The 13081-nt window shown below is 40.3% G+C and overlaps 1 protein-coding gene across 3 annotated transcripts in view; it reads left to right on the top strand.

Annotated features, from left to right (window-relative positions):
* Nucleotides 1–6655: 6655 nt before the first annotated feature.
* KLHL8 (kelch like family member 8) overlaps nucleotides 6656–13081 on the top strand; it is a 66422-nt gene continuing 59996 nt past the window's right edge. For all 3 annotated transcript variants that reach the window (XM_047090484.1, XM_047090483.1, XM_047090482.1), the window contains exon 1: nucleotides 6656–6736. The gene's annotated coding sequence lies outside the window, so the exon portion shown is untranslated. The remainder of the gene's footprint in view (nucleotides 6737–13081) is intronic.

Raw genomic sequence — 13081 nt, 5'->3', positions numbered from 1 at the left:
AACTTCCTTCTCTCAGGGTCACTACAAGTTAGCTGCTTTCCCTTAGCAAGTCTTTACTGTAGTCAGGAGGGCCTGTACACACAGCTTTCTCTCCTCTCCCCCTTCTAGCAACTACTCTCTTGCTAGCTCAGGAATACCGCATTGTTTCTAGGAGCTTTTCCTAGAATCTAGAACCTTTTCATACCTTTATTAAATTTCAAATTGCTCCTCAAATACACCGTGAGTTTTCTGTCAGCTGCCTGATTGAAAGGATGGGAAGAGGCTCTGTTGAGAGAAGAGTGAAATGTTTGACAGAACCTGATAAAAGGGTTCATGTTGCAGAGTAGAGGCAGGTAAGATGGACATTTTCTTTTGAAATTTTTAAAGTTTATTTACTTATTTTGAGAGAGAGAGAGAGAGAGAGAGCGGGTATGTAAATACATGCATGCAGGAGAGAGTCAGAGAGAGAGGGAGAGAGAGAGAGACACACACACACACACACACACACACAGAGAGAGAGAGAGAGAGAGAGAGAGAGAGAGAGAGAATCCCAAGTACCATCAGCTTAGAGCCCAACACGAGGCTCAAACTCACAAAATGCGGGATCATGACCTGAACCAAAATCAAGAGTCAGACGCTTAACCGACTGAGCCACCCAGGTACCCCTTTAAAGAAAAATGATACTACAAATATGAAGATAATATTCTGAGTGAAGTTTAAGCATTCTTTTTTTTTGTTGAAATTTAAACATTCTTGACTGACATGTAAGTGGCTGTTTGCCAATGAGCATGCAGCAAAGGTCATCTCATATTCTCTATCCTGAGCTCTCTTTGGCCTCATTTGTTTTCTACTCAATGGTTGGGAGCATAAAGGAAGTCTTTTTGTGGGTACCTCCACGAGGTAGGCACATATCCAATTACCCGCTGGTCTTCTATGATACAAGTTTTCAGCTGATGATAAAATTAGCAACTGAAACCTTCCAACTAGGCTGAACAACATGCTATTCTACTAGTAATCCAGTTTGCCTCTGAGGAAATTGGCTGAAAGTTTCACTTCTGGTTCTGCTTCCTTAAAAAATAAATGAACTTATAACAATTTCTGTTGTTTAATGTTGGCTTGTAAACTCCCGAAGACAATTACTTACAGAAAGGATCTGAAATTTGAGCTTCTTTCTGGACCATCTTGTGTAAGGATATTATGGGTTCAGGATGGTTACAGGACAGCCAGCAACTATTGAAGGGAAAGAATTACAACATCTACAAAAGGTTGCAACGTGATAGCCTCAAAGTATTGTCTTAAAGTTTCTATGAGAAATGGTCACTGGCTAGTGAAGTAAATTCACATCCATTGTACATCCTCTGTCTGATTACTCAATCTTGGTTTACCGCTTTTCATCAGTGGTTTTCATCTGCTCATCTCTTCTTGGCTCCTGACTGTTGAACCATCTTTCTCTACTGACCCATTGAAAAAAGCAGTCTTAAATTGCTAATTAACAAGGAAAGAAAGCCTGCAAGCCTGGGCAGGCCTCTGTGGCAGTTCCAAAATTTGTAAGCAGCTACATTTTGTTTATCACATATAGATATTATTCTTTTTGCAATTGGAAATTCACACTCCTCAAGGCCTATACTATAGTGAGACTGTTTGGTGGTTCAATGGTCATCAAGGACTCAGGCTCCTCTGTCATTTGCCATCCTATTCATAACTCAAATAACCTCTTGGTCCAAGACGGCTGCTAGAACTCAAGCTATTACTACACTTGATCTTACCCAAAAGGCCGAGAAGGTATTACTTCCAGGAAGAGAGAAGATGAGAGGATCCTCCTAGCTGAATCAATTCCCTTTAAGCAGCCATCCCCAAACCTCCATGCAATGCTTTTATCTAATGCTTAGAACTTACATTTTCAGAGAGGCTGAAAGATAATTTGTTAGCTAGGTACATAGCCACCCCTCAAGAAACTGGGGTTCTTTTATTAACAAAGAAGGCAAGAAGATATTTTTTAAGCAACTAGCAGTATCTGCCATGCTGCATTTAATTTAATTAAACTAATATGAAGATGTTATCAGAAACCTAATGTAGGGGCGCCTGGGTGGCGCAGTCGGTTAAGCGTCCGACTTCAGCCAGGTCACGATCTCGCGGTCCGTGAGTTCGAGCCCCGCGTCAGGCTCGGGGCTGATGGCTCGGGGCTGATGGCTCGGAGCCTGGAGCCTGTTTCCGATTCTGTGTCTCCCTCTGTCTCTGCACCTCCCCCGTTCATGCTCTGTCTCTCTCTGTCCCAAAAATAAATAAAAACATTGAAAAAAAATTAAAAAAAAAAAGAAACCTAATGTAATATAGATCTAAATCTTAATGAAACGAGTACTTTTCCTTTTTTTAATGTTTTTATTCATTAATTTTTTTTTACTTATCTCTACACCTAACGTGGGGCTCAAACTCATGACCCCAAGATCAAGAGGCAAATGTTCCTTCCATTGAGCCCGCCAGGTGCCCTGAAACAAGTACTTTGCATACAGATCACACATTTGGAATACATGTTGGAATTGAAACACAATTGCATTTGTTACACTGTGTCAGTTTCTACCATGTATATGGATACAATTTTGCTCAGGATTGTATTGCACATATTTCAAACATAGATATTGGAAAACAGAATTTCTCTAAATTTGTTTTTCTGATGACTGAAGTCACAATACTTATAGAGGGGGTAGGGATGGAGGCAAATTGCTCTCATCCTGTTACTTCATGGATTGCTCTAGAGAGCCAAATATATAGCCTGAAAGCTCAAACATGTCTAGGCAAGTTCACAGGAAATTGACTTGGGCAGGATGGAGTAGCAAAAGTGAAATGTTAAAAATGAGGGGAACGTGGGTTAAATTATAAATTGTGAAAACTCACAAACACAAGTGATTTTCAAAAGAAAAAATTAGTGCACAAATTGAACCAGCAATGGCCATACCAAAGATGCTTTCTGTTTTAGCTCCATCCATTGACCCAGACTACCCAAAAAACTTATTACTGTAAACAAGAACTATGTATCTACTGTGTAAATATATCCTCAAGTAATGTTCTCTAGCCCAGAGTTGCCCCCACTCCTTTCACTCATTTTTTTTTAACTCAAATTCTGTCTTACAGAGATATTCTGAAGCCACCAGTGGGAATTAGCTATCATCCTTTAGAAAGCAGAGTTGAATAGTTGAGACAAGACCTTAGAGTCTGCAAGCCTTAAATATTTACTATTTGGCCCTTTTCTGAATATATTTACTCAATTCTCCTTTATTTCACAAAGTTGATATGGATTCATTTATTGTCTGAGTGTTTATTAAACAGCTACCATAAATCAAGTACTATGCTCCTACTTTCTATTTAAGCATCCTTCGGATGAATGAAAGAGGTAGATAACTAATTAAATTTCTCACCGGTAAGTGCTACATTTGGGGCAAAAATAGGTTACAATGTGAGCATATATGTAAGAAACTAACCCAGAATTGAGGAGAGGGGACTGTAACCAGGGAAGACTTCCTCAATGAAAATAGTATCTAAGTTGATATTGGATGATGAGTGGAAGTTAGCCAGGCAAAGAGGGAGAAGGCACAGCAATTACAAAGGCCCAGAGAGAAATTAAGGAAATGCAAATATTTCAGAGACTAGAATGGAAAAAGGTTAGCGAAGGTTTAGAGATACCCATGTCTGATTATTGGCAAGGGTAACGAAGGTTAGAACAGTCATAAATTAAAATAGCATAAGCTGGGCTGCAGGGTGAAGGCCAGAAAACGTAGCCATCAGTGTGTTGTGGGGGAGAAGTCAGGAAATGACAGTTAAGGGAAGTTAACACACCACAGTAGAGTTTGGCTGTGAAAAAGGTGATAAGATGGGGTGGAGGAATGGTAAGAAAGTGCAGTCCAGTGACTCTGTAGGACTTGGACGGGCGAGGTGGTGCTGCATAGTGGTTCTTAGGCTACCAGTGTGGAGCCTGACCTGGGTCCTTGAATTCAGGAAATCAGAGATCATTATCTGAGCCGAAGCCAAGAGTCGGATACTTAATGACTGAGCCACCCAGTCGCCCCTAACAAGGTTCGTTCATATAGCTTTCTCCATCCTAAATTCCATTTCTGGTGATTAAAATGTCTTCTTTCCTCCTGGTACAGGGAAGGCAACTTTCACATGATAGTTTTATGAACTCTTTCAGGGAAGAAAGGTGAGAGGGTGAAGCGCAGAGTGACCTTCCTCCTTCTGCCATTTTTCTCAAATTCCTTTAGCTTTATTCCATATGCTAACGTGCCATATTCTGGGGTAGCATGTCTTGAACCCCCTCAAAGGTATATCTTGTTTTGTGAGATATATATATCTTTAAAATAATTGAGAGCACTGCTGTGGCTATATTATTTTTTAGGGAACGACTCTCTCCCCCCCTACTCCTAGTTTATTGACATTTGGTTTGAGAATTTAATTTTCAGGTTTTTTGTGTGATTCTCCTCTCCCAATGAAAAATTCTAGATTGGTCTACTTTATGTGTTCCCCACTCCCCTTGCCATTCTATGCATACCTTTTTATTTCTCTGTTCGTTTTCTGTTTCCTCCACTAGATCTCAGGTCTCCAGGAGTGCAGGGACTATTTAGTTTTGTTCACTGTGTATTTCCCATTTCCTGGCTCAGTGCCTGGCAAATAGTAAATGCTCAATAAATATTTTTGAATAAATAAATGATGAGTATTGAAATTTTGTGTATATTTCTTTGATGTAGTTAGTGACTACAGGTAGTATATTGCTTTGTATATTCAGCAGAGAAAAAAGCAGCTCTGCTGTATAAGCATTTTTTATTTCATTTTTCTTTTAAGTAAGCTCTAAGTCTAACAGGGGTCTTGAACTCATGATCCTGCGATCAAGAGTCACATGCTCTACCAACTAAGCCAGCCAGGCCCCCCTCTATGAGATTTTTTAGGAGACATAGTACACCTGATTAAAAAAAAATTTCTAATTACAGAAAAAAATTCTATTAGAACACAGTTTTATTTATTTATTAAAAACATTTTTTAATGTTTATTTTTGAGAGAGAGAGAGAGTGAGAGAGAGAGCAAGAGCCAGCAGTGGAGGGGCAGAGAGAGAGGGAAACACAGAAACCGAAGCAGGCTCTAGGCTCCCAGCTATCAGCACGGAGCCCAGTGCAAGGTTGGAACCCATGAACCATGAGATCATGACCTGAGTGGAAGTGAGACGCTTAACCCATTGACCCACCCAGATGTCCCGGTTTTATTAAATATATATTGTATTACATCATGCTTCCAGACAAATTTTATAATTGTGTGTGTGTGTGTGCACACTTTGTTTTTTTATGTATTTATGCATTTATTTATTTATTTATTTATTTATTTATTTATTTATGTGTATGCGTGAGAGAGAGAAAGAGAGAGAGAGAGAGAGAGAGAGAGAGAGAGAGAGAGAAAGACTCTGTGTGTGAGCAGGGAGGGAGCAGAGAGAATCCCAGTCAGGTTCCACACTGTCAACACAGAGCCTCAGGCATGACATCAAATGTGGTTTGCTTAACTCACTGAGCTGGAGCTCTGTGTGTGTACACTTTAAAACGGGTCTTGCTCTATTTTTCTAAGGGCATTGACATTAAATTTGTAAAATACAATGCTCTGAAGAGAAATATTTTGAAATCTTAAGGATTATTTATTTCAATTTCTGTTATGTAAAAAAAGTGATTTTTTTTCTGGAAATGAAATTTCAGATTCAAGTAGTCATTTTTTGGTTTTTAGCTAACATGATATTTTTTTAAAAAGCTCTTTTTCCAGCAAACCTATGTGTCAATACAAACCTATGTGTTAATATTCATAAATGTACCTAGAGTTAGATTTATTCTGAAATATATTTCTGGGGTTGTAAATGCTTGAGGTTGTCTAACAAAAGACATATTAGGAAAATATACTTAAAAATTTTTTTCTTTGCTCTCTCTTAATCTCCCACCTCTATATTCCATTGACTTTATGGAAAAATTGGTTTCTTTCAACATCATTTTTCTTTCAATGGTTTTTGGCAGCGTGTGCTTAGGTCAGTTAACTGCTTGCTTAAGTTTACAAACTGTGGGTCTATATTTATAAACACAAGCTGCTGTGTATATCCTCTGCAGAAAGCGTGGAGAAACTGTCATAGGAATAAAAACGGAAGTCCTCCCGCTCCCCCACCTTTTTTTAAAAAAGAGGTATAAACCCCAAGAATACCCAAAGCACAGGAGGGAAGTTGGTGGATGTAAAAAGAAACTGAATTTTGCACGGCCATGGAAATGTAAGCAATGGATAACTCCAGAATTATTTATGCGGTGTCCTGTCTCGATCTGTTTTGAGGACGTCCCTTAGGCCCTGCTCAACCTTCCCCCGCCCCCCGACAGCATCGCGTCAACAGTCTCCTAAAGCCTCCAGCCGCTCCTGAGCGAGAGGGGGCGGGGAGGACGCGGTGGGGGGCGGGCACCCGGCGGAGGTAACAATAAACCACACCTCCCAGAGTGCTGTGCGCGGGCCTCGGCGCGCGCTTCTCTCGCCGCGCCAGAGGCAGCCGTTCTCGGGGCTGAGCCGAGAGGAAGACTGGCGCCTGCCAGGGCTCTACGGGGCCGCGCAGGAGGGCGCGCGTCCGTCGGGTGCTCGCGCGGGTCTAGTGCGGCGCCGCTAGGTGCTGCGGGGAGACGCTGGGTTGCGGTAGCCTGGTTGCGCGTCTGCTGCTTTAGCGAGGCCGGGAGGAACCGAGCGGAGGGACAAGCGGAGGACCGAGGTAACCGCTCTTCTTCCCCCCTCATTCCTCTCTTCCTTTGTGCGGTGCTGTGGGTTCACGCCGAGCCCTCCTTTAACCCAACCCTAAATATCGTTACGCCGCTCGAGCTTTCGCTTCTGGCTCCGGGATACTCCAGCCCTACCAAGCAGTAACTAAAACTCCACAGCTGAGAGGGTGTGGGGCCCATTAAACCGCTGCACGTTTTCTGTCGCTCTGGTTGGCGGGAGGAACGGGGTCGCATTTCCTCAAGGAGATCCTCTGGCTCTGTCATCCCCGTCGGTGGCCCCTTGGCTGTCTCCTCTCGGTCTTTCGGAGACGGACAGGCAGGTGCTTGGTGGCGTGCAAGGAATGAACAGTAGCGGTGCGGCCGGCCGGGTTCGGGGCCCAGGGAGGGCGGCCGGCCTGTGGGTGCGCGGCAGGTGGGCTGTCTCCTGGCCCTGCGGCGTGGGGACTCGCAGCCCGCCGGGGACTGGCTCGCTGGAGGGGCTCGCTGCCCGTTGGGACTTGCTGGTACCGGGGGTTTGCTGCTCGCGTCAGATGTCCCTTCTGCGGGAGTATAGATCCTAATGGAAGAGTGCCTCCTGGTGTGACACCAGTAACCAAAGCCCCTTTCCGAACACGCAGCCGCTCCGTGGAGTTTGTTTTACTGCTCCACAACCAGCTCTTTCTTCCTTCCACTCACTTCTGGGCTTAGTTAACTTGCTGATTTCTTCAGGGAGGGCGATTTGTCTACATAGTTGGGAGTTTTCTAGTCCGGGGTTTACCCTTTACTGGATTTGCACAGCCGTAGCGTTTGCGCTCCTGGGTGTGAAAAGCATTTTACGTATTTTCCCACTTGGCAGTGTTGAATCCGATGACTTTACGTAGGAAATTGAACCTTTCTCAGTGATTCCCTTTTATCCATTTTAATAGCATAACTGTTTTTGGCCCTTTACCCTATGCTAATGTTACCGCCTTGGGAGGATACTTTCGGGAAAGCGTCTCGAAAAACCTGGGTTGACGAAAGTAGTTTATCTGCTGGTTGCACTTTTTCATTATTTTTGTTTTCTGTAAGTTGATAATTGACGTTTGCTGTTCTTTATTCTCACTTTATGAGGAAACCCTTTCTCCATCTCCCTTGAATCCTGACTCTGGCAGAGGGTGGTCTTGGGAGAACAGGAGGACCTCTGCTTGGCGGTTCCTTTTTTCATTGGCTGCTGCTTTTCCTTTTCCTTCCTGAACTACAACTTTCAGTCCCTTTGTATATTGCCTTTTAAAATATCAAATAATAGGAACATAAATATAAAAAGGAATCTTAAGATAACTGTACTCACATATGCACTGTTTCGTATTAACATTTAAAACATTCTTTTAGTATTTGATAAGATTACTATTACTGTGGGTTTTTTTTAATGATAATATATTCTGTAATAATTGCACATTCTGTATTCTGGCAGGAAACTTAATTCACAGTCGGGGTAATTTTTACAAAACAGTATTTCCTCATTTGTTAAGAAAGCCAGGTAAATTTTGACACACCCACCGACTCCTTTTTCAAAACAGAGTTTATATTTAGGGCAGTTTTAGGTTCATAGCAAAATTAAGTAAGGTACAGATTTCCCATATACCTTCTGCCTCCATATGCCTCCTGCCCTGCTCCACATATGCACAACCTCCCTCACTATCAAAATTGCCACGTGGGAATGGTAGTTTTGTTAGAAAAGATGAATCTACATTGACATCATTATCACCCAAAGTCTGTAGTTTAAATAGGGTTCACTCTTGATGTTGTATATTCTATGGGGTTTAGACAAATAACACTTTTTTTTTTTTAAGAGAACTTTTAATAAGAGTTGTAGAGAATGGAAATGAGTATTGTTATTGAAAAAAGATTACAAGGGTGGGTGCCTGGGTGGCTTGTGGGTTAAACGTGGGACTCTCTTGATCTTGATTTTGTTCAGGTCATGGTCTTGCAAGTTGGTGGGATGGACCCCAACATGGGGCTCAGAGTTGACTTTGAAGAAGTCTGCTTGGGATTTTCTCCCCATGTCTCTGCTCCTCCCCTGCTTACACACACACAGTCTCTCTAAATAAATAACCCCCCCCCCACACACAAAAAGATTACAAGATATTTTGAACATCCTAAAAATTAATTTCAGTTAGTTTTTGTGTTTTAAAAAAATTGGGTGTTTAAACTTTTGGTTTCTTATGTTTAAATTTTCAACAAAGTTATCTGTTTTTGTATATTAAGAATTAAAGAGATGAATGAGAAGAAATTCTTCATAGAATAACAAAAATAATCATTTTCTTAGCTGTAAAAGGGGTATAAAATATTGTTATAATGTGAAATCATTTTATAAACTGTCATAATACACTATAATGTTTATTGATATCATTAGTTAGATGCTGTATTTTAAAATTCTGCCAATTCATCATATTTTCAGGTGAATACGGCTTAATACCATCAAACTTTTTTTTTTTGTTTGGCAGAACATGAGAGTTTATTGTCTGGTTATGAATGATTTAGTTTGATGAGTCAGAGATAAAATTATGGAAGAGAGTCAAAAATGCCTTGGGAAAATTTCTACTTCATCTCTCTGGTTCTTAACCTAGATCTATGAGGGTGTCCATAAATAGTCTTCCCAGAGTCTGTGAACTCTGTGTATCTGTACTTTCTGGGGAAAAGACCCCTAGCTTTCAGTAGATGTTCAAAAGGTGTTCATGCCACCCCCCCCCCCCCCCACCAAAGGTTTTAAGAACTATTAGGATCGGTTATCTAGGCAGGCTTGTTTGCTAAACATTTTGTAGATTATTTTTAATATTAGGTTTTAAAAATTTTTTTGAAGAAAGGTAATCTTTGAAGCACCATGAGTGCCTGTTTTTCTTCCAGAACTAGTAGTTGATATTAATGATATACTATGTTCATATAAATAATAGTGCTGCTTCTTATATATGGAGATGACACCACTGATTGGTCCATTGTTGTTAGGCAGATACTGCCCATTCCTCTCTTCCCTTAATGTTTATTATTTATTTTTGAAAGAGAGAGGGGGGGGGGCGCCTGGGTGGCTCAGTGGGTTGAGTGTCCAGCTTCGGCTCAGGTCATGATCTCACAATTCGTGGGATCGAGCCCCGCATCAGGCTCTGTGCTGACTGCTTGCTAAGAGCCTGGAGCCTGCTTCAGATTCTGTGTCTTCTTCTCTCTCTGCCCCTCCCCCACTCACGCTTTGTCTCACTCTGTTTCTCAAAAATAAAGAAATGTAAAAAAAAAAAAAAATTAAAAAAAAAAAAAGAGAGAGAGAGACAGCACGAGCAGGGGAGAGGCAGAGAGAGAGGGAGACACAGAATCCAAAGCAGGCTCCAGGCTCTAGGCTCTGAGCTGTCAGCACAGAGCCAGACACAGGGCTTGGAATCCATGAACCGTGAGATCATGATTTAAGCTGAAGTTGGAACCTTAATGGACTGAGCCGCCTAGGCGCCCCTCCCCTCCACTCTTGATGGGCAATAGAATAGGTCCCAAGGAATGACACCCAAATACAATCCAGCATGTTAGAATCTTATTTTGAAATGCTTAAAGATAATTTGGTTTCCTTATTTTAAAATTTGAACATTTTTTCTTTTCTCTACAGAACACCAAATGCTAAAGAAAATTAAGTATTTTGTTTTCCAAACTAGATATTTGTTGTTATGTGATATTTCTTCTTGTATAGCACGGAGTGTAAAGTTTTATTAAATCCTAATTGATGGTTATTTTGACTTACAGTGTTGCTGGTTTGGAAAGAATTTGGGTATGATTTTTCAAGAAATTGACCACCTGCTTATATAAATTAGATTATAATTTATAATTTTAGTTTATAACATTTAAAATTAATCTTATTTGCATTTGGGGAATTTTAGAGTTAGGTTAGAGTTCTAAGTTTGGGTTCATTCTTATAATAGAGTTTGGAAGTAAGCTATATCAAACTGCCCTATTTTTCTTTTTAGTATTAGGTTGCTGGGCTCTGAGGCTTTACGGTGTGAAGCCAACTTGTTTCTGGATCAGTTTCGAGTAGCATTCACAAGGCCTGAAGAGTAGGAAGTGAGTTAAGTGTTGCAGCACAAACTTAATAACGAATGTATGCAGCAGAGTAATATCTTTTTGTCTTTTTCCTTGAGATATTTTTTACTTTTCCTTTTGATATTGTTATTTTCATATGAACTGGAAAGCTTTTCGAAGTTCAGATTCTAAGTCAATTCTTGGGAATTTATAGAGTAGTGTAACAGAACTGTGTTTGACTCACCAGGTTTGCTTCTTAATAAAATTAATCTGAGAGGTTTAGATAAATCTCAAAGATCAATTAGAGGTGGATACTAGCATTTGCATAGTACTTTGCATGTACAAGGTAAGTCACTATGCTGCATCTTTAGTTATTTTAATGCAGAGGATTGCTTATTACTTTAATAATGAAAGTTTGAGTTAAATTAATTGGATCTAAAACAAAGGGGGATCATTTCAGTAAAAATTTTACCTATGGAAAAACTATCATTTTAAGATCAGTGATTTTATGTGTATTCTCTTATCTTTGAACTTTAAAAAATTGAAAAACATTTCCTGTATGGGGAGATAATTATTAATTTTTTTTTTTAACGTTTATTTATTTTTGAGACAGAGAGAGACAGAGCATGAACAGGGGAGGGGCAGAGAGAGAGGGAGACACAGAATCAGAAGCAGACTCCAGGCTCTGAGCCATCAGCCCAGAGCCCGACGCGGGGCTCAAACTCACAGACCGTGAGATCATGACCTGAGCTGAAGTCGGACGCTTAACCTACTGAGCCACCCAGGCGCCCCGGGAGATAATTATTAATACCCCATTTTAGTTCTTATAATTTATATATACCATACAAAGATATAGTTAACGTCATCTTTGGCCTTGTGGTAAGACTTTTGGCTTTGTAGTCAGGCAAGCCTATGTTGAGTCCTTGGCATTGCCACTTAATAGCTTTGTGACCTTGGGTAGCTTTCTTAGCTTCTCTGAACTTCTTTATCCACAACTGTCAGGTAGGAATAATACCTCTTTGGGTTGTCCCAAGGATTGAAATGAACAAATGTTACATATCTAGCTCAAATAATAGCAGTTACTTGTATAGTTTATGTGCTAGACAGTTTATTAACTCATTTAATTCTTATAACAGTCCTGTAAAGTTGGTACTGTTGTTTTCCACATTTTTACAGATGAAGAAACTGAGGCTAATGAAAAGTTATATAACTAAACCAAGGTCATACAGCTAGTAAGTAGATAGTAAGCACTCAAAGCTGACTGTTGTCATTGAAAGAACAACAACAATAAGGAAGACTTAGGCTAATATAACCAGTCCTTATCTTCTTCTGTAGTGAAAAATGCATCTGCATGTAGATTATTATAAAGCATATTTTATTTGTTGGAAAAGATGTTGATTGGAGTATTGTGTTCCTGACTAAGGACTCGGGATCACATAATTTATAAAAGCAATAATGTTCATTTATTGAATGCCTATTGTAAACTAGATACAGGGTTAAACATTTTATATATTATTACTTCATTTAAACTTCACAACAAACTTAAAGCTGAGGTTCAGAATGATTTTATTTTATTTAAAAACAATTGTTTTTAATGTTTATTTCTGAGACAGAGAGAGACAGAGCACGAGTGGGGAGGGGCAGAGAGGAGGACACAGAATCTGAAGCAGGCTCCAGGCTCTGAGCTGTCAGCACAGAGCCTGACGCAGGGCTCGAACTCACAGACTGCGAGATCATGACCTGAGCCGAAGTCGGATGCTCAACCGACTGAGCCACCCAGGCACCCCCAGAGTGATTTTAAGTGATGTGCCCAAGGCTAACAGCTAACAGAGAATCCCAAACTGATCATAAGGTCTGCTATTAATCATTAGTTTATGTGCCTTGTGTTAGCTATTGCTAACAGATTTTTCTAAAAATCTAAGCAACAGCTTAAGGAATTTCAAATACAAGAAAAGTACTCTCGTAGTTTAGAAGTAAACAGTGATTACCTAAAACTAGGGTCTTAGAGGCCAAACTCAGCTTATTCTCACTTTTGTAAATAAAGTTTTATTGGAACACAGCCACACTTAGTTCCCTTATGTATTGTCTCTTGATGCTTTCATACTGTAATGGCATACTTGAGTGGTCATGAAAGAGACTGTATGGGCCACAGCGCCTAAAATATTGACTGTTTGGTCCTTTATGGAAAAAGATTGATGATCTGTGACCTGCCCAATCCTGTTCTTTTTATAAATGAAGAAACTGAGACTTGGGGAGATTAGGTAACTTACCCAAAATGTAGCTAGTTAAAATCCAATTATACTGATTAACTCACTGTTACTTCTGCTATA

The sequence above is a fragment of the Lynx rufus genome, unplaced genomic scaffold (genome assembly GCF_022079265.1).
Source record: "Lynx rufus isolate CCGP_SWC_20201006 ecotype Redwood Valley unplaced genomic scaffold, mLynRuf1.p SCAF_3, whole genome shotgun sequence".
Lineage (NCBI taxonomy): Eukaryota > Metazoa > Chordata > Mammalia > Carnivora > Felidae > Lynx > Lynx rufus.
This window is presented reverse-complemented; position numbering and strand designations above follow the sequence as displayed.